General features: G+C 41.0%; 1 protein-coding gene across 5 annotated transcripts in view; it reads left to right on the top strand.

Moving 5' to 3' along the window:
* ARHGAP6 (Rho GTPase activating protein 6) overlaps positions 1–24,239 on the top strand; it is a 316,518-nt gene that overhangs the window by 226,117 nt on the left and 66,162 nt on the right. The window contains exon 1 of one of the 5 annotated variants that reach the window (XM_048329199.1): positions 18,733–18,872. The exons of the other annotated variants lie outside the window; for them this stretch is intronic. The gene's annotated coding sequence lies outside the window, so the exon portion shown is untranslated. Of the gene's footprint in view, positions 1–18,732; positions 18,873–24,239 lie in introns of those variants that run through there. 5 annotated transcript variants of the gene reach the window in all.

Genomic DNA, 24,239 nt, shown 5'->3' with positions numbered 1-24,239 from the left:
ACTTTGTGGCAGTGTCAGATTCTTGCTGTCTAATATGCATACATGGTGTGGATTATATATTTCTGTATTTTAAGTAATTTTTTCAGATTAAAGTTATCAGATAGTCTTTATAATTTGGTATATTATTGTAGCTTTTCAAACCCCAGTGTGACCATTTTTCAGGATAGTGTGTTCAGTTCAATCACTGTGCTGTTTTCAGTACAAAGTGTAACACCTCAAGCTCATGTTTTAAATCCAAAGTTCAATAAAAGAATTGTTGGTTGGGGGTTTTGTTTGTTTGTTTTTTGGTTGGTTGATTGGTTGGTTTTAGTTTTTTTTTCCTGAAAGTATTTTTATTCTCTGCTTTTTACACACTTTTGTTTTTTTTAGTTAGTGCTCCCTGAGGAGGAGGGTTACTGGAGGTATGCACTGCTGACTACAGGAGATGGATTGATTTCTGAGAGCAAGTGAAAATGCTTGAAATGCTTCAGCTTTTTTTTTTTTCTGGTTTCCTGATCTTTAATCCTGAAGGAGAAGGAAAAAAAAGAAATTAAAACCAGCCTTACAGAGAGCTCTCGTGCAGTGGTGATGGGGTTTGTGTTTTGTCTCTCTTCTAGTGGTGATAAGAAATGAGTTCAAAGATACTGAAGGAATGAAATTCTTTGGCCTTTTTATGAGTAAAAACATCAGTGAGCTTAAAGTATGAAATGGGGAGAAAAGCAGTGAGCTAAAAATTGTGTAAGCTTGTTGCACTGTTAAAAGAAGCTCCTATAATCTTCATGCCTTCTGAATCACTTAGTGAGCATGTACTATATTGCATGCTTGGTTTCTTTTAAACATAACAGGACATGTTATTAACTCTCTGTTGCAAAGGCCATGATGTTTCTGTTTATATTTTCCTGTAGGATGCAAGGCCCTGCAAAGTATACTCTTCCCTTTGTACAGCATTGCACAGTTTGTTAATACACATTTCTTCCTCTGAAATTCCATGTAACTTAATGAACTTTGAGAGGACAGACTCAAGGCTGTATTGATATCACAGCTCCACAGAGAGAGAGAGGACTGTCAGATCAGATATCTGGCTTAATTACAAATTTGTTAAAATTTTATCTTTTGCTCCAATCTGGCAGAAGCTAAACTGATGTAAACCAATCCTGACCTGACAAGAGTATGACTGCACAGAGATTGAGAGAGTGATTTAACTATCACACTCTTTGCCTGAGGGGAGGCAGGTATGAAGGAGAAGCTTTTTTATTGCTGCTTCTTGCTTTTTCTTATTGGTGGACTGCCGTGGCTCCAGCTGTGTGTCCAGGAGCAGACAGGATGGTGGGTTCATGGGATACCTGGCCGGGTGGGGATTCTCCTGCCATTGGGGCCACATGGGTTGGCTGGGATGTACAGGGTACTGAGGCTGCTGGGGCGGGTTTGATTGTTTACCCACCTGCAGCTGTGCAGATTGAGCTGGGTTGGCAGGCTTGGCTGCTGCTGGGGGACTGATACAGCCTGGGATTTACATCAGCTGCTGTTGGAGGACCATGATGAGTCTGTGTTGGAGAGGTGGTAGGCTCTGCATCTGTGGATGTTGGTTGGCAGTGTAGCCAGCTCCTGTTGAATCTTTGCCAATGACTGAATGCAGAGCTGGAGAAAGATACCAATTTTATTGTGTTCTTGCTGTAAATTTAGCGTGTATACTCCAGTGGCAGGTAGCGACTCTTGAGGATGGTGCCTTTTATGCTGTCCAGACTATATAATAAAAGGTCTTGGACCACATTTTGTCTTCCCTGTGATTTGGTGGTCTTCATCTTTTCAAACCAAAAAAGAACACTATTATATTCCCCAGAATGGGGATCTTACTATTTTATTAATCTACTCTCTTCTTCAATTGGCAGGATGGTATAATAGAAGCATAATAGTGACAGGACAAGGGGTAATGGCTTTAAACTAAAAGAGAGTAGGTTTAAATTGGATATTGGGAAGAAATCCTTTACTTTAAGGGTGGTGAAGCTCTGAACCAGAGAAGCTAGTTTGGAGAAGCTGTGGATGTCCCATCCCTGAAACATCCCTGGCTGTTCACAGCCAGGTTGGGTGTGGCAATCTGGTCTAGTGGAAGGTGTTCCTGCCCATGGGCTGGAACTAGGTAATCTTTAAGGTTCCTTCCAACCCAAACCAGTTCATGATTCTATGAAAACAGAAGAAGCATGCTAGATGCTTACTGTTGTGAGATGTTTAAGAGGAAAGTGTCTGAACTCCGCAATGCAGAGTCATACCTGTCCATGTGGCATATGACCTCATGCATTTTGTTTCCTCATGTTTGAATCCAAGCTATGGAGCATGCAGGAAAGAAATTTCTTTTGCTTTCTTCTAACTTACGTATCCATGAGGGTTCTTAAGCGTTTATTTTTCAGGTGTCTTGACACAGAACTTTTATATGCTTGGCACTTGGGTTTTTGTGTAACAAATGTAAGCACTAGTGCAGGAGTAATCTGCCCTTAGGTATGTTAGCTTAGCATTTTTCCTTGCCTGAGAACAGATGGCAAAGCCAAGCTTTGTGTTGATCATGCTGCTACGCTCTGAATCAGTTGTAACACCTATGATGGCATCATTTTCTAGAGAAGGTTTTCAGTATCCTTGAGTGCTGAACAGCACTACAAGAAGACGGAACAATGTAAGTAAAATAATTCCATGAAAAAAAGTCTCAGACTTTTTGTGACAAAACTTACAAAGTTTGATTAATTTCTGGCAATTCAAAGATGCAGATCTTAAAATGACAAGGTCTTCTAGAATGACTTTTCAGGTGAGTCTGGAAGCCTGAAATTTCTGGTTTAGAGTTGCCTACATGGAGACGCTGGGCCAGTGTCGTAACCTTTCAGAAATCCTGAATTTGCTAGGTGAAAAGGCTGACAAGACATTCTGATAAACTTTTTTCTCTTTTTCCTCCAGAGAGCAGAGCCTCCTGCTGTAACACATTTTGAATGTTTTGTTACAGGTCTCATGAACTGAAATTACATTTTTAAACTGTTACAATTTCATCAGAATGAAAATTCTGTGTTTCCAGTTCTGTTTCAGCTTTGCTGCTGCAGTCCACAAGGCTAAAACTTAAAGCCATCTGGTCTTAGAAGAATGGGAAATATTTTTGTACTAGCTAAAACACTAAAGCAGGAAAAAAACCCCAGATATCATAGTTTCCAAAATCTGCAATTTTCTTTTCGTAATGTAATGATCAAGTTTTCTCTTACGCAGATAACCTTTTCCAAATACTCAACACTTCTGAACTTCGATTAGGTACAGGCAAAAAAAGCTCCCTGAAATTGATTTTTGTTTCTGGGGTTTTTTTGTTTGTTTGTTTCATTTAAAGGATATAATGGACTTTTATGAATATGGAGTTACCTGAATACAAATGCATGAACATCTCCCATTTTTAGGCAAATTCCTTTGTCATAAAATACAACAAACCCAGAATTGAATTTACCGTGTAAACTACCATGTTCAAAACAATTTCTGGACTGATAAACCAGGACTGACACTTGAAGATATTCCTTATAGTTGATCTGTTTTCATCTTCCAAACTTGTTTTAAAATGGATTGTCTCTGTCTGAAGATCCAGTGAGTCAGGTTCACTTTGCTGTGCTCTGGTTTTATATCACTGGAAGTTGTTTGACACTGATGTAACTCAATGAATCACTGCCTTCCTGCTGCCAGGTATTTTAAAGAGAACGACTGTGTCAGAAGGATGAAAATACTTTACATTGTAGCTGAAATTGATAAAACTAGGTTGTGTTGGATGGTGGTAGTTCGGAAAGGAAACTGTAAGATGTATTTTGTTTACCTTGGTGTTACGAAGTAAAATTTCTCTAAAGTAACATAGCTTTTGGCCTGGGTCTTGCTGGCAGTCTTTGAGTTCATGTAACAGATGGAGCTGTGATGAATTTGTCTCACTGATTAACTGGTCGGCCACTAAGGGTAGGATTTTTCAAGCATGAGCTTTCTCATCTGCCAGTTAAACATATAAGGCAATTGTCTTGTACCTCACTATAGTCAACACAGTGAGTACCTCTTTAGGTCAAAGGATGGTAGGATAAGTGAGATGATTTGCAAAATAGCTCAGCCTTACAAAACCCAGCCCGCATCTGTGATCCAAGAGAATAATTGCATACAACAGATAGCAAAACTTCTCAAACTAAGCATGTACTCAAATGTTTTGCTGACTGGCAAATTTGCCTTCTGTCTGAAGTCTTTAGGAGTTTATTTTTACATGAAGCATTTGCAGTCAAAACAGCGTTGCTATCTCTGCTTCATTTCTATGGAAAGATTAAAAAGATTGCAGGAGTTTGGAAAAGAAATCTTGCTCTTTGGCTTGGAATGGCTGCCAATTCTGCCATATCATGCCATTCCAGGTATCAGGAGAGCAAGTTTGCATTTGCAGTACTAATCTTTACCCTGTGCTGTTAATGGGAAGTAGGGGAGTCTTCTGAAAGCAGTGATAGCATAGGGCTGGTAAATGCCATGTGCTACCTCTGAGACCAAGGTGGGTGTCTCAGTGTTAACACTCTCCTGCACCCCCGGGGTGTGTCTGTGTGCTGGTGTGCTGTTGCTCTCCTCCATCTCCCTGAACCTCTGCACTTCCTGGCATGAGCAATCCTGGGGGTTTAGAAGGGTCCTTGATCTGACGAGGTCCTTCCCTGCACCACGGCAGCTCTCAGCACCAGGGCTTCTACCTTCCTCAGCCAGTGGCACTGTCTCATCGATGAGACAAGGCATTCATTCCCAAGAGGTCTGCTGAAATCCTGTCAGAGCGCTTACTGTACCAGCTTTATTCTTTCGTTTGGAATTTTCACTTTATAGTTTTGTATAGGTATGGTTGATACTGCATCAGAAAGTAAGAAGAGTATTCACTGTGAAGCTTAGTGAATTGCTGTTGTAGTCACAATGGGACTCTGTTACCCACTGGTGTAGCAAATGTTGCACTGAGGAGGCAAGTGATCAACATTCATCCCGCTGCCTTTCTCAAATTTTAGTATTTGTAACAAGAGGGGTAAAAAATACTGATTTGCTTATCATTATATCAGAAGAAAACAATGCTCATATATTAGCATCTGAATGAAAATAAAATATGTAGATATCAACAATATTAAAATAAAAATATGTAGATATCAAGGACAAATTTTCTGCAGTCAATTTGGAAACTTTGTTCATTTATTATTAAGGATTTAGTGAGAACAGCAAACTGGTGATAAAATTGGAATTTGGAATTTATCTTAAGATAGAATGCAAATGTTTGAACTTTTTTTGGTTTTGGTCTCCATTGTTTTTGCAATCTCTGAGGGCAGTTCCCTTTAATTTTGAAGCCCTGTTCATGAGTACCAAGAGCAAAAGGACTAAATGTCATTTAAAAGTAATGTAGCAATACTTGCCAACAGCACAGCTTTAGTAGATTCTGAGACAGGAATGTGTGAGCAGTCATAGCCTTAAAAAAAACAACAATAAACTTTAGCAAATGGAGAATCTGCAAAAATATTTGATATCTGTGCATGATCCCTACTTTCTGTGTCGAGTTTTTGCTCTCAAGATTTTTTGGGGGCTGGGTTTAGGATTTTTTTCTTTGCGAAACCTCACAGAAGACTTTAAAAAAAATTGATAAAAATATTTACTTAAGAGCTGCCTTGAAGACCACTCCCTCGCTACAGTTAAATTTTTTTTCTCCTTTTCCTGGCTGCTTTATCTATCTTAATGTAGCTTAGTTCACAGATCATAGCATTTTGTGCCAAATTCTCATATCGTTTATTATTATAATGGTGTGGTGCATTTGTCTTGCTAAAAGTATTAGCTGAAGTGACCTCTATTCAGAAGTGTGCATCAAAGTTAAGGAGGTCATGCCTTCAGTGTGCTGCCATGAGCAGAGCTAAGAATCTGGGTGGAGTTGATATTTCCACAGCAGGAATTTGTCCCACTCTCATAGTTTTAAGAAATAATAGGTTTCCAGCAAAAAGATTTCACAGCTTCAAGATTCAGTATTGGAGGAGAAGGATTAGTGTCTATTTGCACATAGTTTTAAGCGATCGCAGAACTGTCACCCATGCCTTACCCAGAGAGTGAGCACCCAGATCTCCCTACAGGGAACATCCTTGCTCTCCCCAGTGAAGAGGAGGAGAGGAGTGGACGGGTGAATTCCTGCATTTTGGATCACATTTGGAAGGGCTTTCCATTTCCCAGCACTTTTAATGACTTCATGCCTTTACAAATAAGGCTTTGAGGTCATTCATCATTTACATTGTCACAGCTGGGAGTTGAAGAGAAGTAAGGTATTTTGCTTTTCTTGCAATAAGCCAATTTAGGTCATGTTCTGTGCTAGTAGTGCTATATCAGGTCATGAAAATAAGCTTAACAGTGTGGTTTGATAATATTCAGAAATAATTTCAGGAAACAAAATTTCAATTTTGATGTATAAAGTTCCTGGCTGCTCAGGTATTTAGGTATGTATTTTGCAAGCCATACATAGTGTTTCTGCTGTTCTGATGTGACGTTTCAGGACAAAAATATTCAGGGTTTTTATGGTAATGAAAGTTAGGCTAATACACTAAATTTTTAAGTGATGTTTTCAAGTTTATTATATTATTAACGTTATTAAGGTCTCAACAAGGAAGAACATGGTAAAAATGCTGAGTAAGGCGCAGTAGATTACAGATGTTTTTTCACACAATGAAAAATAAAATGCAACAGTAGTGTAAATCAACCCAAATATTTTCTGTGGTATAAAATTTCCATCTCCTGTGAGAATTCTTTAATTAGAAGCTAGTGTTAATGTTCTGCATTAAGTAGGAGGAGGAGATGAACAGTAGTTTGGTTGGATAGTCATTGGCTGAGGTAAAACGGAATGAAAAATGCTCAGCATTAACTGAATGGAAAATGACAAGTACCTTTTTTTGCTGGCAGAGCCAACCTCTGTCGAAAATCCTTATGCAGCCTGAACTTTCTGCTCTGCCCAACTTCCACACACCCTGTTAGTGTTTTATTTTGGAGATGAGAATATCCCTTCTGCCATTGCTTTTCAAGGAGTAATGGGTTCACCTTCTGCCAAAGAGTGAGGGGAATAGCTCCTTTCCTTTGGAAAGATCATTTTCTCTGGGCTAAAGGAAAAAGATTAAACAGCCTGCAACAGCTCCTTCTTAGCCTTCTCAAGGTAGGAAAATAAATTGGTAGATTATAGGTCTCCTTTTTTTCATTTGCCTTTCCAAAGTTGAGGAAAATGTCAAACTGTTCTCTTGTCCCAGAAGAACCAGGAGAGAGGGGCTTGGAGACAGTGGAATCTCCTTAGTAACTGGGTTACTGCAGCCATCAGAGAACCCATTGTGTCAGAACAAGTCCTTCATGGTTTTTTTGTTTTGTTTTTGTTCTGGAATCAGAAGAATTGTGCAGGAGTGAAAATAGAAAAATATACTGAGCTGACAAATCTGGTTTAAAATATGCAATGAAGATGGCACTGTTACCATGCTCTCGCAGAGCTAAGGACTGCCAACAGCCAAATTTGTTGCAAGTCAAATACAACAGAGTGGCCAAAGGAGAACTATCCTTTGCATTTTCAGAGATTTACTGGTTTGGCTGTCACTGAAAAGAACCAAGTCATCTTGTGTGTAACTGCTTGGACATGTGATTCCACTGACTGGTGTGTGCTGGCGAGTAGGTAAAAGTGTTTTCTACTGTCTGTAAATCGCTCTGGTAGCTTCAGCTTTGTTAGTTGAAGTGTACATGTAATTTCAGAGAAGCAGTCCCAGTGTCTGCTTTGTAAGAAAACAGCATTGAATGGTAACAAATGTATAAATCAGCCTGACTTGTGGTACCTTGAATCTTCTGACATTTGACCTTAATCTACTGAAGGTTAGGTGAAGCTTGGAGCCAGTTTGAGAGGAGCTTGACCCTATCAGTAGGACTGAGAATACCTTGGAAAGACTGTCCTATTGTGGGTAAAATGTTAATTTTATTTAATGTTAAGATATTAATGATAAATGTCGGTTGTTTTTGTTGTGAGTTAAAACTCTGTCATATACACACAAGTTCACTCTTACATGAGTATTTCACAAAGCTTAGGCAAAAATACACCATAAAATGTAGTAATACCTTTTTTGTGCAGGTTTAAAGAATTGGCCCGCTCAGTCACAGGCCAGAGCCTCTTTCTCTTTTTCATATGCATTCTGAAGGTGAGGCAATAGACAGCACAACTCTATTACAACCATGAAAGCAGAATTAACCCAAGAAGATGCTTTTCTCTGCCCCCTTGCTTTACCCTTGACAGTACTGCTTCATGTCTTCTCGCTTGGTTGCAGAGCATGAGTAACTTTCTTAGAGACACCTCAATGCCATGCCTGTCTTTCTGCCTCCTGCCCTGCTCTCTTGGGCCATGCCTGCGCAGAGATTGAACCATGTCAGAGAGCTTCCTCTGGTGCTGGGACTCGATCTGGGCTGTTGGTGTATAGAGTGAGCATAGATAGGCCAGGAATAATTTTTGATGGACCATTTGGACATGGCCACTCTGCAAAGGGAGGCAGTTTTATAGTGTGGATTAAAGCTGTTCCCTGCCAGCTGGGTCACTGCCAGGGCACGAGCCCAGACATGTGTAGTTTACGAATATACATTTCAATCTTTGGTTATGGGTTTGTGGTTTTCTCCAGTACAGCAACACAGCCCTTTAGCCCTGAGTGAGGGAACCTTTTGGTTGACCGTATCAGCAGTGATAAGCCACACGGTATTGGGAACATCACAGGGCTGCTGAAGCTTAGCAGATGGTAGAGCTAAGGCAGTCAGTCATCTGTGTTCCCTCTGACTGGCAAAACGCTTTGCAAATACATTCATTTTGACTTTGGTCACGTTCAGGAGTTAGTGCATGGTGTCTTTCCATAGCTGCAAGTTAACAGTGCTAACACAGATAATAATTGCATTGCTGTTGATGCGTTGTCACCTTTCAGCTGCATAAGGTTGGTCATGTACAAGCTCCTTGGCTGTGGAGATCTGTGTCTTGTCCCTGTGCTTGCGGAGCTGCTGGAGGCTGCAGCTGTACAGCAGAGCAAGGTCACAGCTTGGCTCACTTGCATGGGTCCTGGGGCATGGTCTGGCTGCACACCAGCCCCTTCCTGCAAAGAAACCCAGGTGGGTGGATGAGATGGAAGCCTTGGTAAGACCCTGCAGCTTCTCCATCAGCACTGCCTGAGCAGGCACTATGGTGGGTGTCCCTAAGTGTAGGGACAACCCTGAGGGTCGCACACTTTCTGATGAATATTTATAAAATACAAGCTTCTGTTATTGATGTACGTGAAGCTGTGCTTGCTCTCCGCTGTGACAATCAATGACTAAAGCCACCTTCTCTGGGCCTCTCCAAACTCCTTTGGGGACAGTGGGGACTGTCTCTACCAGCACTTAGAAACCTCCAGAATACTCAGAGCATGATGCCATACAAACAGAACAGTCAGGACTATTCACTTTCACAGTAGAATAAACAAGGTGAGGTTAGCTCTTAACCCACTGGAAAACACTCTTATCTTACAAAAGACCAGGTAACCTGCATGGCTTTCTTTATGCTCAGGCCCTGTTGGTACCTTTGTATGGGAACTTGTTAAATATATAGGCAACTAAAACAGGTAATAACTTGTTACAGCATGTTACAAGTTTCAATAGGTGGGGTTTTTGTTGTTGTTTCAGATGTGTTTGCTAGTGCATTAGTAGGGCACAGTGAGAATTTTGTAGACTGCCCAAGCACACCTAGAGGCATACCGTAGCTCAGTCTGGGTGGGAAACTGGGAGTGTAGGAGAAAGCTACAAGGTCTTCCTCCTTGCAGTAGCCTTTTTTTCCTGCTTCTTAACCTGGAACAACTGAGTGTTCTCACTCTGTTATTACTATTTTGTCAATGAATTCCTCTAAATGTAAGGTGTTTTCCTCTTAAACTGATGATGCATGCATACCTGTATCTGTAATGCAGACACACACATATATCTGCTTCCACATTTTATGTTGAATCCTTACAGCTTCTGCAGGGCTCCAGCTGTATCTGTGTTTTGCACTGGTTTCCCTGGGGTTGTCTTACTGGTGAGGCAGAGTCCAAGATTTAGAAAACAGATCTAGATCCAGCACAGCGCAAAACCCACATGATGGCTTAGATGAATGTTTTTTGGCTTGTGGAGTTTTAAAATCCATGGTGGCTGTCAGCAGAGCCAATAAATTCTGCATCCTTGGCGTTAGATAGCAACTCAGTACTATTGGCAAGGTAAATTTTGCAGTTTGGAGTTTATCTTCTCTCCAGAAGGTATGTCTTTATACAGAGGATGCCTTTTATACAAAGAAAAGTCTGTGAGGAAGCGTGTAAAGTGACCAAGAGTGAAGCAGCAGATTGTGACTGTGTTTACATGAGGACAAATGCTGAGTGATTTAATAGCCTTATTAATTCAAACTGGAATGAGCAAATCTGGTGGTAAGGTCAGTGGGAAACAAACACTCAGTATAATTTTTTACATTCAAAATGTGGATCCTAAATTATGAAACAAGATACTCAAATAAAAACATGAGGTAACATCCTGATTAATAATGTTTTCTTCAACAGCAGTGTACTACTAAGTGACCTTTCAAGCATTTTGTTACAAAAAAAAAAAGAGTCCTGTATTTATTTCAAGCATTTGCTGATTTTATACCAGCATAATATAAATCAAAGCCGCTGTACGTACACAGATCAGTAGACTATCAAATGCTTTTTGTGCATCATGTTTTAATAAGGACAAATACATTTTTTTAATATACTTTATTTTTGGTTTAGGCATTGCAAAGGCAGTCCCTGGTGTTGTCTAGAACGAGTCAGTATGGCCAGCCCAGGGCTACATTATACAGCAAGATAGTTGTCTGCTGAGAGGCTATGCTATTTGATGACAGAAGTGTTAGGGAGCAGGACAGAGTCATCCCTCGGGGGCCAGCCTGGCCAGTGAGATGAAACTTGGACTGCCATTCTCTAGAGTTGCCTCAAATAGTTCATCACAGGTGGGTAAAAAGGGAATACAGTTTGCAAGGGGTAATTATCTTTAAAATCATACTGCTTCTGAAATACTGTATGTGCTGTAATACAGGAGAGGTATTAAACAAGATAAATTACAGCCCTTTTCCCTCCTCATCCCTCTGATTTATTGCTGTATTCTTTTGTGATGTTAAGAGCTGCTTAGTTTGTCATTTGCCTTTGTATTGTACAGCAGTTGTTTTCCTTTTGTGGTAGTCCTGCAGGGCTGAAGGGCAGGAGGGGGAGTAGTTACCACAGAGCAGTAGGACTGGAGAAAAACATTGAAGAAAAATGGGGTAACACAGTTAAAAACCTAAAGTGGTGCCAGCTGAGTTTGTCTGTGTGCCTTCAGGACTGGCCCCTCAGCTCATGGCTGAGTCCCAATGGTGGAGGTGAGCGCTTTCAGGGGGCAGGACACTGACACTGAGCTTTTAGGGGGAAGGACAGCTGTGGCTGCAGACCTACCTCTGTCAGCTCTCCCCCTGGACAGGAGCCTCTTGTCTCGTGCAGGGACAGCAACAAGGTGGTGGGATGACTGGCTGGCATTGCTGAGTTGAGTACCACTTAAAACGTATCAGTTCCTATTGCAAAAGGCGAGGCAAACTTAAATCAGTTGTGTGAGATGCTATGATTGAAATGATTGCCTATTCTGGAATGTATTCCTGCTCTCTTCTCCAGTGAGATAAACAGGCTGGGTCAGTGCCTCTTCCCTCTTTGTTCTACCACCCTCTGCCCTCTTTCTCTCCTAATTTTCCGAGAGTCTTTTTGTCTGGGTAATCTAAGGTTTAAAAAAACTGTTCATCTTGCATGTCTGAAATGATGCTTATCCTCTCACCCATGGTACAGTGAAAAAACAAGTAGGCACATTTTGTAAAGATATCTTCATCAGGATGATGGATGATTCTTAGAATTACTTCTGTAATTACCAGAAAAATGGAAAGTAAATGAGAACCTGAGATGTGCAGTCATGCTTTAATAGTTGGCATCTTAGTCTTTTACCTTAGAGCTTAAGGTTTAGATAAAGGAGTTCACCCCTCTCTTTTATGCACCTATTTGTATAAAAAACCTAACCCAAGCAGAATTTGTTGATTCTGTTCAGGTGCAATGATAGGAAACTATTTAAAAAATCAATCTGAGACTTTTTAGGCTGGTAGAAAATTTTTATTGTTTTGGAATACTGTGTAATAAACTTACAGCCAGACATTTCAGATATCAGAAATTAAGATTTCAATGTGCTTTTAAAGGCTGCTTATTGTTTTATTGTGTGCTTTTCTATCCATCCATAAAAGACTATATGGGAAGGAAAGAGTGAAATTGATTTCCAGAGAGAAATGTTTTAGGATACTGGGCATTTTTCCACTGAACATCTCTGTGGAAATCTGGAAAAAAACGTTAGTTCTCTACAAGAAAACAACAGTTTAACTGCAGTGCTCTTTCCCACCATCAATAAATTTGAGAAAATTCTTTTGTAATTATTAACTAGCAGAAAAAAATGGAGCTTTTTTTGGAAAGCAATTTAGGAGATTATTTGCTTTTAAACAGAGCCTTCTTGGAAGTGTGAACTATGGATGGTATTTGTACTATTGTTTTCTGATTTGCTTTCAGATAGAAGGCAGTTTTAGCCCATTGGAAAAGATGAGGGAGGAGGACAGTATTAACTATGTCATTGCAATCTGTGGATTCTCTGCTCTTTGCACTTCTCTGTTGCAGGCTACTCTGTGCAGTGCATGGTAGCCTGAATGCCTCCTGTGTAGAACAGACTAGCAACAGCCAAGTCCCTAATGGACTTGAGAGAGCTTTGACTCTCTTCCTGTTAAAGGCTATGGGTGGTTTTTTGAGTGAAGACAGTAAATGGCAAGGAAGCTTAAAGCACCATTGATTTATATTGGTTTCTAGTACTTGCTGTTAGTTACATAGCCACAGTGCATTGCAACTCATGATGGGTATATTATTTCTTCATCTGGTGTTTTATTCTCTGTATTGCTGGTCATTTTTGTGGGAGTTCACATCCGTAGTAACAGGACTCATTGAGGCAACTTTCAGGGTGAATTTTTGTGCTGTTGGAAACCATTCTTCTAGAGGTTGGCACCAATTTAGTTGAAAGCCAGTAGTAGTTATAATTGAAAACTGTGGCTGACTGTTGTTTGTTTTGTAATAGCACAGCATATGCCCAGTTCCTAGGGGAAGAGACTCTTGCAGCAGCTGAAGAATGCAGCCTGTGATCTCCTTCTTCCCAGGGATGCTCCACCCAGCCCCATCGCTATAAATGGCAATTGCACTTCGGGGAATTACAGCAGACAACGAGCTAAGCAATGGCAGGTTCATCTGCAGCTGACATTTTCACTGTTGGGCATGAAATTCATGAACTATAGCCGTGAGGTGTTTTGTGCACACTGCAAGGTCTGCAGCTTTGTGTGAAGTGTGGTTTGGGCTCTGTTGGCATGGGTCAGTGCACTGGAGGTGGTGGCAGTCTGATCTGCCGGAGCCACTTCTTTCAGAGGGTTGTGGGAGGGGCTGGGGCTGAACGAACATTCAGCTTTGGGAAACTTGCTGGCAAGTTTTCCACAAACCCGATGTTTTATCAAGCAGCTGTGGAGTTTGACCACTGATAAGCGTCTTCATCATGTATCTGCAGCCTTACTAGCAAAGGTCAGAGCTCAGAAGAAACTTAGTGGTGCTCAGCAGCCAGGGAAAATGGTATTTAATGGCAGAATTCAGTTCATTCACTACATGTTTGCTATTTAGCCACAGTGTAAACATATACCTCTGAGCTGGCCACTTTGCACTCCCTCCCTTCATGGGAGGAAATGGGGAGAAAGGCATTTCTGGAGTTTTGCCCTTATCTCTGCAAGCCAAACGAAATTAATTGCTTCCCCAAAGGTTCCTGTTTCCCACTGCTGGTTGGAAGTGGTGCTTAGAATGTCTAGTTAGAGATGGCAATATTTTGAACGTAGTCCCACTGTAGGTCTGGTCTGCCCCACAGCTGATGTGTCAGCATTTGAAACATCCATAATTAGCCTGCACTTTTGTTATTTTTGGCTTTAATTTCTCTGTCAAATGGAAAGGGTGAACTTTCACAGTGTTTCAGGGATTCCTGAAGGATGATCCAGTTCACTCTGTAATGAGTGATTTATGGATAATAATGATAAAACTAATAACACCAGTAACATGTGCTTTCATTAATTCTGTGCTGTGTGAAAAGTCAGAAAGGAAAAGCAGGTTTAGTGCTTATTCAGTGGAGAGTTTGAATGGAGAAGTGTAAAGGAAGTAGCCTTCTGTGGAATAATAAACACAAAGTTACACATTTAACAAATGCTTCATTCTTTATTATTCCCTCAGTTTTCCACTGCAAGCATTATTGGCTAGGTGTACCTATCTTTACCAAAACATCTCTTGTGTAAGATGTTCTCAGGTTGTCGTTTTCCAAACCTGCAGGCTTCTCTCTGCAACAACTGGAGTTTTATGTATTCCTTACATGAATACATATGATGGGATGTGCCTAGACTTTCACATACCTCCTGGAGATAAAGCTTTAAAGCAAATACCAAATACCGCAAAGATATTTTAACTCGTAAAAATGCCACAAAATGTGCAAGTGTTGCAAATGCCTTTAAAATCAATGTCTTCTTTTAGAAATGTACCAAATTTTCAGCTTGGCCCCTGGAAAGTCATTCTTGTAGCTGAGGATATTTATTCTGTTCTGTTTTTTGAATGGGATGCAGCTGTTGAATTCTTCAGACCTGAGTAAAAGCTCTTAAAGAGTTTTATTTATATCCATTTTTTTCTGTCATGCTCTGTTTCTGAACAAATAGCAACAACTTCAACTATTGAAAATTGTCATACTGTAGCTAAGGCAGTGTGACTTCTCTGAAGAGCTGGACACTTACGTGAGTACACATGTAATTATATTAAAGTGAGTGTGACTTCTGAAGGAGGTTGGCATGAGGTGGGCTCTCTCCCCTAGTGCAGGAGTTCCCGTAGGAGATCCCTGGGGATCTGGAGAACAAAGAGCACGTCTAAGGCAATCAACTAAAATGCATCCACAGCCTGTTAGAAGTGCATTGCAATGATACTTAAGTGTATAATCCCTCTTATTTCAAAATACAGGCATTTGGATTGAGTTTCCCTTGAATATTCTTTGTGATTATTAATAAGCTATGTCAGATAATTTTAATGAGCTATATCAGATGTATTTGGCTCATTAAAGGGCATAATGCAGATAAGAACTCTTTAGACCCCGTAAAGCTCAAAATTAATCTGCTCTCTAGACCCATATGTTACTGGAAATCTTTGGTAGTAAGCTGAAGTGTTGTGATATTTTGATGTGAGTAGGGTTTGATAAAAGTTCAAAAGCAATATGCAGTGCTGTTATGGGTCTGTGGGATGGGGAGTTCTTTGTACAGCAACAGTGTAAGATTCAGCAGGAAACAACCTGGCAGGCAGTTTTTGGTTTTACAAGGGTACTGCAGTGAAAGCTCTTTAACTTCCTGTGTCTGCATGCCTTTTTTCTGCAAGAGCTTCATACCAGCTCTTAAAGTCCACACTCTTGGTTCCTTCTCTTTTCACTAAACACTTTGCTCAATCAATAATGAAAGGTACAATTCGAAGAGGCTTTTGTGGATCTTTGAGCTGACTAATGTGTATTTTAATTACATAATATTACATAATAATAACAATAATGTCGATAAGAGGAGCTGTTATGGCCACTTAACACAGACATATTAAAATTGGTTTGGGGATGCTTACTAGATTGCCACAAAAAACTTTAAATAGGAGCAGAGAGCATTGACAGTCACCAGCCAAAGCATACAGGGAATAAGGGGAGGGGAAGACAAGAAATAGAAGGAGGGTAAGGAGAGGACATTGGAAAGCTTTCGTGCTCTTCATTTATCTAAAAATAGGTTTTCAGTCTGCCTCTGAGTTTGTTTATGTTTGTCTTTCCTTTGGAGACTGTGGATGGAGACATGTCTTTTCAAATGCTTTGGGAGTAGGGCCTGTGCTCCTTGAGTTTGGTTCCTGAAACAGCACTTGGAGCTGTTGTTGCACATTTGGGGAGCTGCTGTGAGCTTCTCCCTGGCCCTGCAGCTCCCTCGGATGCTGGGATAAGACTCTTCCTGCACCCCCTCTTCTTTTCTAAAATCTAGTGCAGCATTTTCCAAAATATCAGTTGAGTCCGTAGTTCTCTCTAGGCTCTGCTTTCTGCAGGTCAGATATCTAAACACCTCCAAAGGTGAGAATTTGTCCTTGTGGCTCAAGGACTGGTGAGGCATAATGGGCTGTATCGAATGTTGCTTGTTGCACTTGGATTTTGGAGCTACAATGAAGATAAAATCTGCTCTGTGACTTTATAAAAGCAAAGCTGTAAAGTGGCGTTTTCCGGATATTGCAATGACTCTGAATGTGTTTGACTGCTTTTAAAAGTCTTTGAGAAAATACAGAGCATACTCTTCTTGGAGATTACAGCACCAGCATGTTAGAGCAAACCCAGCTTTGGTTCCTCCAGGATGGCCTTTCTACTCTCCATCAGCCTTTCAGTCTCTGCAGCTCCCTATGATGTTTCCCTTTTCTGGAAAGAGGAATGATGCTGCACGTTCTCTCCTCATCTGTCTCAATGTATGGGCTTTTATTAGAGTCTAATATAACTTGTCAGAATACTTACATCATCTCTTTTGGAGTCATCAGTTTCTGGTGATGGATAACACTTAGAATCAAGAGATAGAAACCCCGAAGTTAAATATATTTAATTGGTTTTTATTTGCTTTCTGCTTTTTAGCACAGGCACAGGCAGAGAGTCTCTGGAGCAGATGGGTGTTTTGTGGTTACCGGACCAGACAGCTGAGATACAATTAAAGTGCCTTTTTTGCATATGCAACTTGGAACTGCTTCTCTATTTTCACAGGTCTTAGGATCATATGAAGTGTAAATTTAGTGGAGGTTGTTGTACTTCCCTTATTTATTTCTACTTCTGAGTGAGGTGTTTCAGCTGAACCTAAAGCATATAACCTTGTATGACTTTGGATGCTCAGTCTGTCTCTCAGGCTCCATGGTAGAGTTCAAAAAAAGAATGAAGGAAACCCTAAACTAATCAGTGTTTTTCAGTTACTTTTCATTGAAATGCAAAGATCCAGTATGTTTTTATTCACAATAGCTCTTCTGTGTCTCCTGGAAGCTGTTCTGCAGGGGGTTTTATACCCCAGGTTCTTTCTAATGAGCCTGAAGGGCTTTTGGTGGTGCAGTGACATTCATCACATGGTTTGAGTGAGCCAGGCTCAAGAAGGAGCTCAACCCCATTTCCAGTTACATAAACACCAGAGTTTTGCTCATTAAGGAAGCTCAAAAAATATTGGCACAAGGGATATGTGGGCTAAAGAAACTTAGTTTTTGAAGAAAGATTGCAAGGACTACAAATGTGCAGCATATTTACAAGAGGACTAGCAGGACACTGTTCTTTGGCTGCAGTATTTTGACAGTCAGTGGCAGTACTTTGCTGGGGTTACTCAGCTCTCTCTGCAGATAAGATGGATTTTTTGCCTGGGAAATGTGGTATGGTGTGATGCCTAGTATGCAGCACACCAGCTGGTCTTGGCACCTCTCAGCCCTGGGCAGTGCCGTGGAAAGAGACTGGAAATGGAGGTGAGGAGCTGCATAATTTGAAGATTTGATGTTGGATCTAAGAGGCACTGAAAATTCTGAGGCTTCTGCGTTGATTTCCCTGGGCTTTCATAAGGTTCCAAAATGAGAGACATCTAATGTCCGAGTTTGGTGCTACCAGGAACCAGGCTAATGGCCAAGGTGTCAACCCAGGAGGGACTGTGTGAATTTCTGAGGTGGGGCTCTCATACCCTGGCATGTGGGCAGCTCTTCAGCGTGATGATTTAGAGGTGGACAAAGCATCTGGGTAGATATTTGGGAGACAAAAATCCAAAAAGTTACATTACATAATCTCCCTTGCCATTGCCGTGAACTCTAGCCCATGGTTCTGTGCACAAAACATTGGTCATGCTGGCCAACAAACAAACTTGTCACTCTGAAGAATGACTTGGTGAAAAGCCACATAGGGCAGAGCTGCCACCAGAATAATTGGTGATTCACTGTTTATTTCTCACAGATTTCCTACGCTCCCTGCCCACGCAGTATAGATGACAGCATTCTGTATGGGGACTGTGAACATGACAGACATGCTTTATGAAGCAGCGCCTTTATAAAGGACTTTTTTTTCCCTAGCAGACTATGTAAAATGCTCAGTCTCTGTGTTGCTGTTGTCAAAACTATGTTATAAATATAGCTGGCCTGCCTGAGTAAGTTTTCAAAGGTGTTTTTAAAAAGCTCTATGTGAGAAGGTCAGACAGAAGCTGCTGAGAGCTCCTTGCTGTGTTCTAAGGTGCAACAGCAGCTGTGTCCAACACTCTTGGCTGCTCTTGCTAGAGGGAGAGTTTGGGCAATTGCAGTTGGTTCTGAGCTTGCACAGCCCCAGGTTGAAGGATTTTTGGGGGTAGATCTGTGCCTTTCTCACAGCTCCTTGCACTGTCTCAGCACATCTCTGGAGTAAGAAGCAGGGAACCCAGTCACAACTTGTCTGTGTGACTGAGCTTTTCCTTGGGCCAGGCTCTCAGCTTGCTTCGAAGTGGAAAGAGGAAAATAGAATTTTTCCTCTTTAAGATTCATGACGTCTGGCAGCAAAAGGTGTCCTGGGAGTCACAACTGCTCCAGCTGGGCTTACTCTCAGCTGCTTCGTACACAGCTTCAGATCAACAACATTATTCTTAATTTATTTTATGATACGGCATATCTGGATCTGCGTCCTTAATTCAAGCCTGGTTTGATCAAGTACTAAAGAACACTGAAGACAAAAGAGAGCTCAGTAAATGGGTAAGGAAACTGAATAACCTTGTATGTCATAGGATAGAGGTAAGTGTGATGGAGAACATTGTCAGAATGTGGTGTTCATGGTGACATCAGGTTTAATGTTTTTGGGTTTTAGATGGGTTTGAAGAGAAGTGAACAGCTTTTATTCAGTGGGAAAAAAAGCTGACACTACCAACCATCAGGCTCTGGAAATCCATCAACAATCTAAGAGCTTCAAATAGTGTTTGTATCCTGATCAGTTTCATGACCGTGCCTCTTTTCACAAAGACTGAGAGTAATGAAACTATGGAATGAGAAGTGACATTAATGTTTGGAAACCAAAGTGTGTAATTAGGCTGATTTGAATTTGAGCGGCTTTGTCAGGTGGTTTGCTTTGAAGTTTGTGGTGACAGGTTTATCCTTTTTTGTGTGCTCTGTGCATGAAGGGCACGTAACCCAGGCAGTTGTGAGCAAAATATGTTGAGGGTAAAGAGGTTTTGAAAGCTGATGGCATGACAGCTGCTGCTGAATAGATTCGTTTTGGCAAACAACAGTTTCTGTAAGCATCAGGTTTTATGGCCATGACTGTTACTGTTGCATTTTTAAATTCGAGTTAACTGCATACAGGAGAATAGAGACCCAGAGCTGTTCATCTTCTGGCTCGGTCTGTGAGGTGCTTGTAACTCTAGCAATTGTTTCTGTTTTTCATAACAGTGGAACTTTATGGCTATTCTTCCCTTTTCTGTCCAAAGTAAATGTGCTGTTTAAAAACAAAGAAAGAAGTGGTGGAATGTCTGGTGGGCACAAAACTTGAACTTGGGGTCCTTCAGTTTGGAGGGCAGTTTAGAAAAATATACCTTTTTCCTGAAAATTGATGTTGCAGCAGAGTGTTTTTATTTGTGTGGATCCATTTTACATTTCTTACTTTAAAAGTCACATTTTTAACAAGCCTCCATGTTAATAGATAATGATGAGCTTCAAGGTGCTCTTTAGTGATCTTTCCAGGTATGTACAAAGATCCATCAGTCTGACCTATAGCTATATACCCATTCAGAGCATTTGTATAGTTCCAGTATAGTTGAGGTGGTTTTTCAAAAATATTTAAACTGTTTGATATTGAACTTAATGGCAAATCAGCAGACTCATGTATGCAAATGGTAATTTTTTTTTCAGAAATGTCGAAATAGTGGTTTGCAATAAACTAAAGTAACGTCCTGTGCTGTGCTTTGCAAAAAGGGATCACATTGTGCTTCATTGCATAGAAAGAAGAGGAAAAGTAATTGCATGGATGAAAAGTATTCATGTTACTAAGGAGTGCAAAGCCACCTCTTTGTACTCGCAGTATTTTTCCTTGTTATTAGACTTTGTGTATTTTCTGAACTTTTCCAGAGAGAATTGTCTTTGCGGGGTCTTTGGGAAAAAGACAGATTCATCAAAACAGATGCTAGTGTGGGTGGAATTTGATATGCCAGATCTTATAAAAACCCCAACAAACAAAGCAAGAAGCATGGTCCCAATAAACCAGAGGACATTGGCAGAGCACTGTAACCCACTCAGTGGTACAGACTTGTCCCAGGCTGCATGACACCAGCGTGTAGCACAGGGTAGTGTTTGCACATGTGAACATAGTGTGTGAGAGTGATAAAATTGAAGTGTAGAGTGATTATGTAGCAAAAGAAGTGAAAACTCCTGTTCTTTAAAAGCTAATTGGTTACTTGTTGCATGTTTGAAATGCGCCTGTCCCTGCCTTCTAGAACTCTTGTGTCACTTACTGCAGCACTGCTGTCTGGTGATATAAAGTCATGGCTCCTACAACCTTTTTTCAGCCTTTATCTCAGCCAGGTTATGAAAAAGAGAATGTGCATGAGGAAGCACATATGGTCACAGTACAGAGTCGGTGGGTAGTCACTGTTAGAGGTGTCCAAGTCAGCTCTGAGAGTAGCCGTTCATGTAATGAGTTTGCAGATGGCTCTGGAGGGAGCTGTTGACCTCTACTGAGGTTCAGCGTAGTAGGTGTGGAGATGTTGAGGTAGGCAATTGTTACAGTGCCGATACTGCAACACGCTTATCAGACAACAAGGCCCGTGAAAAAGAAATATATATGGACAGATTCTTGGTAGATGTTTCAGAGATGTTTATTTCTCCAGCCACATGGCCGGGATCTGCCGAAGAACTGCTCAATCACGGGACCCAAGGGTCCTTGGCCACGCAGGGGAACACAAAACAACCAATGGGGAACAAGGCTGACCAGGGGCAGGGAAACCCCGTGCCTCCCCCCAGGGCCCCTCTCCCAGGTCTACATGGCAGGGGGAGGGCCTCAACAGGCAATTGCCTCCTGATTAGGGCATTTGTCTGGGATGGGGTAAACCTGGATCCATGGGCCAAGCCCAACAACATGAGGTTCAATAAGACCAAGTTCTGGGTCCTGCACTTTGGCCGCAACAACCCCATGCATCTCTCCAGTCTGGGGGAAGAGCGGCTGGAAAGCGGCCTGGTGGAAGAGGACCTGGGGATGCTGGTTGACAGTGGCTGAACACAAGGCCACCAGTGCCCAGGGGGCCAGAAGGCCAATGGCATCCTGGCCTGTACCAGAAATAGTGTAAATAGTGTGGCCAGTAGGTCAAGGGAAGTGATTCTTCCCCTGAACTAGGCACTGGTGAGGTCACACCTCAAGTCCTGTGTCCAGTTCTGGACCCCTCACCACAATAAAGACATTGAAATACTGAAGCATGTCCAGAGAAAGACAGTGGAGCTGAGGAAGGGCCTGGAGCACAGGTCCTATGAGGAATGGCTGAGGGAGCTGGGGTTGTTTAGCCTTGAGAAGGGGATGGTCAGGGGGGATCTTCTTGCTGTCTATAACCACCTGAAAGGAGGCTGTAGCGAGCTGAAGGTTGGTCTCTTCTACCAGGCAACCAGCAATAGGAGAGGACATACTCTCAAGCTGTGCCTTGGCAGGTTCAGGTTGGACATACTGAGAAATTTTGTCACTGAGAGGATTGTTAAGCATTGGAATGTGCTGCCCAGGGAGGTGGTGGAGTCACCGTCCCTTGAAGTTGTTCAAGAAATGACTGGGCATGGCACATAGTGCTTGTGATTTAGTTTACATGGTGGCGTCCAGTCGAAGGTTGGACATGATGATCTCGGAGGCCTTTTCCAACCTTAATGATTCTGTGATTGTGTGAAAGCCTAGTTCAAACTCTCACTCCAGGTCGGGTAGTACAGACTTCTTCCCAAGTCCTTTTGTGTCTTAGCTGAGTAACTGAGAGCTCTCACTCTCCTTCTAAATGTAAATGTTTAGACATGTCTTGCATTTTGTACTTATCAAATAAATCACACCCAGCCTCGCTCTTCCCCCAAAAGAAGAAAATAACACCCTAGAATTGTTTTCCAGCCAGATCTGGTATATAGGTAGTCAGATGACGGTTTTCTTGTGTGCAACAGACCTCATTTTTTTTTCTGTCAGTTGTACAAGTTTATAGAAAATACTGGTGTGAACCACTTGAAACAATAAGAATAGGGTTTTGTATTGAGTTAAAGACTTTACTATTAGTCAAATCTTAGTCCTCGCAGTTATGGAATTATTTGATTTTAACTTCATTATGAGATTCTGACAGTATCCTTGTCAGATCATGTAATCTGCATGAATCTTAAAATCTCAAAATCCAGGAAGTAAACTAAAGTACTCAAATATGTATTTTTAGCTTTGTGTACAATACTTAGGCAGATACAATTTTTGCAGGCTCATGCACATGCATTCTCTCTTTCAAACAGTAGGTAATTTTCTTCTCTCTAAAATGTTGCAATTTTTTCTTTTATATGGAACATAATAGAAATAGATGCCACTCCTAAATGTTCACTGCATTGGCTGTGGTTACATTGATACTTCTAATTGGGTGCGGAAATGTTTAACTTTTGTGCTGGGCTAGCAGAGATCCTTATTGTTTCAGCAGGATATTTTGTACTACTTCAGGATCATATATCCAGATAGGACATATGATAATATTTTTTTTCATTCCGATTGTTTAAATACAGTTCAGATACTGTTTCAGCCTTATGGTTGTGTTTGCTTAGCATTAATCTCATTAGGCTTAGGAGAAAGAGCACTATTTCATAATCAGAATCTCATTGGAAGCTTTACATTTAGTAAGGACATAGCTTGAATAGATGGCACTCAGGGCATGAATGGATTACTGTAACCTGCAATATTGAGCGAAAGTTGTCCTCAGGACGGAGCCCCCCTTTTCCCTGACCTATGGCACAGGAAAACTCAAAGAGTACGTGCCAGTCTTCACTGTATCATGGGCTGTGGTTCCTTGTTCACCTTCACAAGCAGCTGAACACCGAGAGCTGCTGGGAGCACATTTGTGTTCTCCATTGGTATTTGGAGTGGGGTCTATTTAAGGCAGCTTTGCCACTAAAAATAATACTTGTGCAGCTATTGTATTGGATTTTGGTTCAGCTGCCATTAGCTTGCGGAGTTCATGTTATTCCCAATGAAGCAGGAACAAGTTTTAACACTTGAGAAAAACATAGTACTAGCCTCTCAAAATGTACAGTAAATTAACCAATGGAAGGGAAAATAATTCTCCTCTTAATGAAGCCAGGTTATCCCAGATTTTTTGTGTTGAGATTGATGAAACTTCTGTAGCCCATTACTGTGCTCTCAGATGGTTTCATTACTGCAGTTTTTTCAGGTTGTTACTTCATGCGGTCATGGTTGTGACAGCACTGCTTGTACCCTTAAACTGTAGCAAAATTCAGAGTATTGCAGTATGGCATCATTCTCTCTTACACATGAAAATACTCAAAAATCTGTTTATGTGAAGACTGACAGAATGTCAGCTGTAATTCTGAAGTTGGATCTGGGCTTTTTAAGGTGTTCTGTCTCTGTTGTGACACCTCCAAAAAGGTATTTGGCCCCTCCTGGCTTTAATTGTGGTTCTTCTTGATAAATCCCTTAAGAAATATTGATATCTGCTGAAGTAAGAAATCAAAAAAAATCTGACCATGTATTTTGTTGCATTTTAGTGGAGCTTTCTAACCTCTGGAGGTTGGTTTTCTGGATCTACTGAAAGAGTTCAGTACAGAGTGCATATGTTAGGGATGAATATTCTGCTGTGCAATACCTTTGTACATCATTCAGGTTTATTAATGTCAGAGAAGGAATTAAATATATTTATCCATTATGCATCAGGTTTTTGTAAGAGAATGCTTTATAAATACTCTAAACATGAAATAGTATCCTGAGGCATTTAGAAAACTTGGAAAGATTTATCTAGAAATATTTTTCCCTTTAACAATTTTTATACTGCTGTGAAAGCATGCTCATTGTTCTGCTCTCTGTTTATCCTTAGACTAAAGTTAGTTTTTACTCTGATAAATGCAAATCAC

Source organism: Corvus hawaiiensis, chromosome 2 (assembly GCF_020740725.1).
Source record: "Corvus hawaiiensis isolate bCorHaw1 chromosome 2, bCorHaw1.pri.cur, whole genome shotgun sequence".
Taxonomy (NCBI): Eukaryota; Metazoa; Chordata; class Aves; order Passeriformes; family Corvidae; genus Corvus; species Corvus hawaiiensis.
The sequence above is the reverse complement of the archived record's forward strand: the minus strand, read 5'-3'. Positions and strand labels throughout refer to the sequence as shown.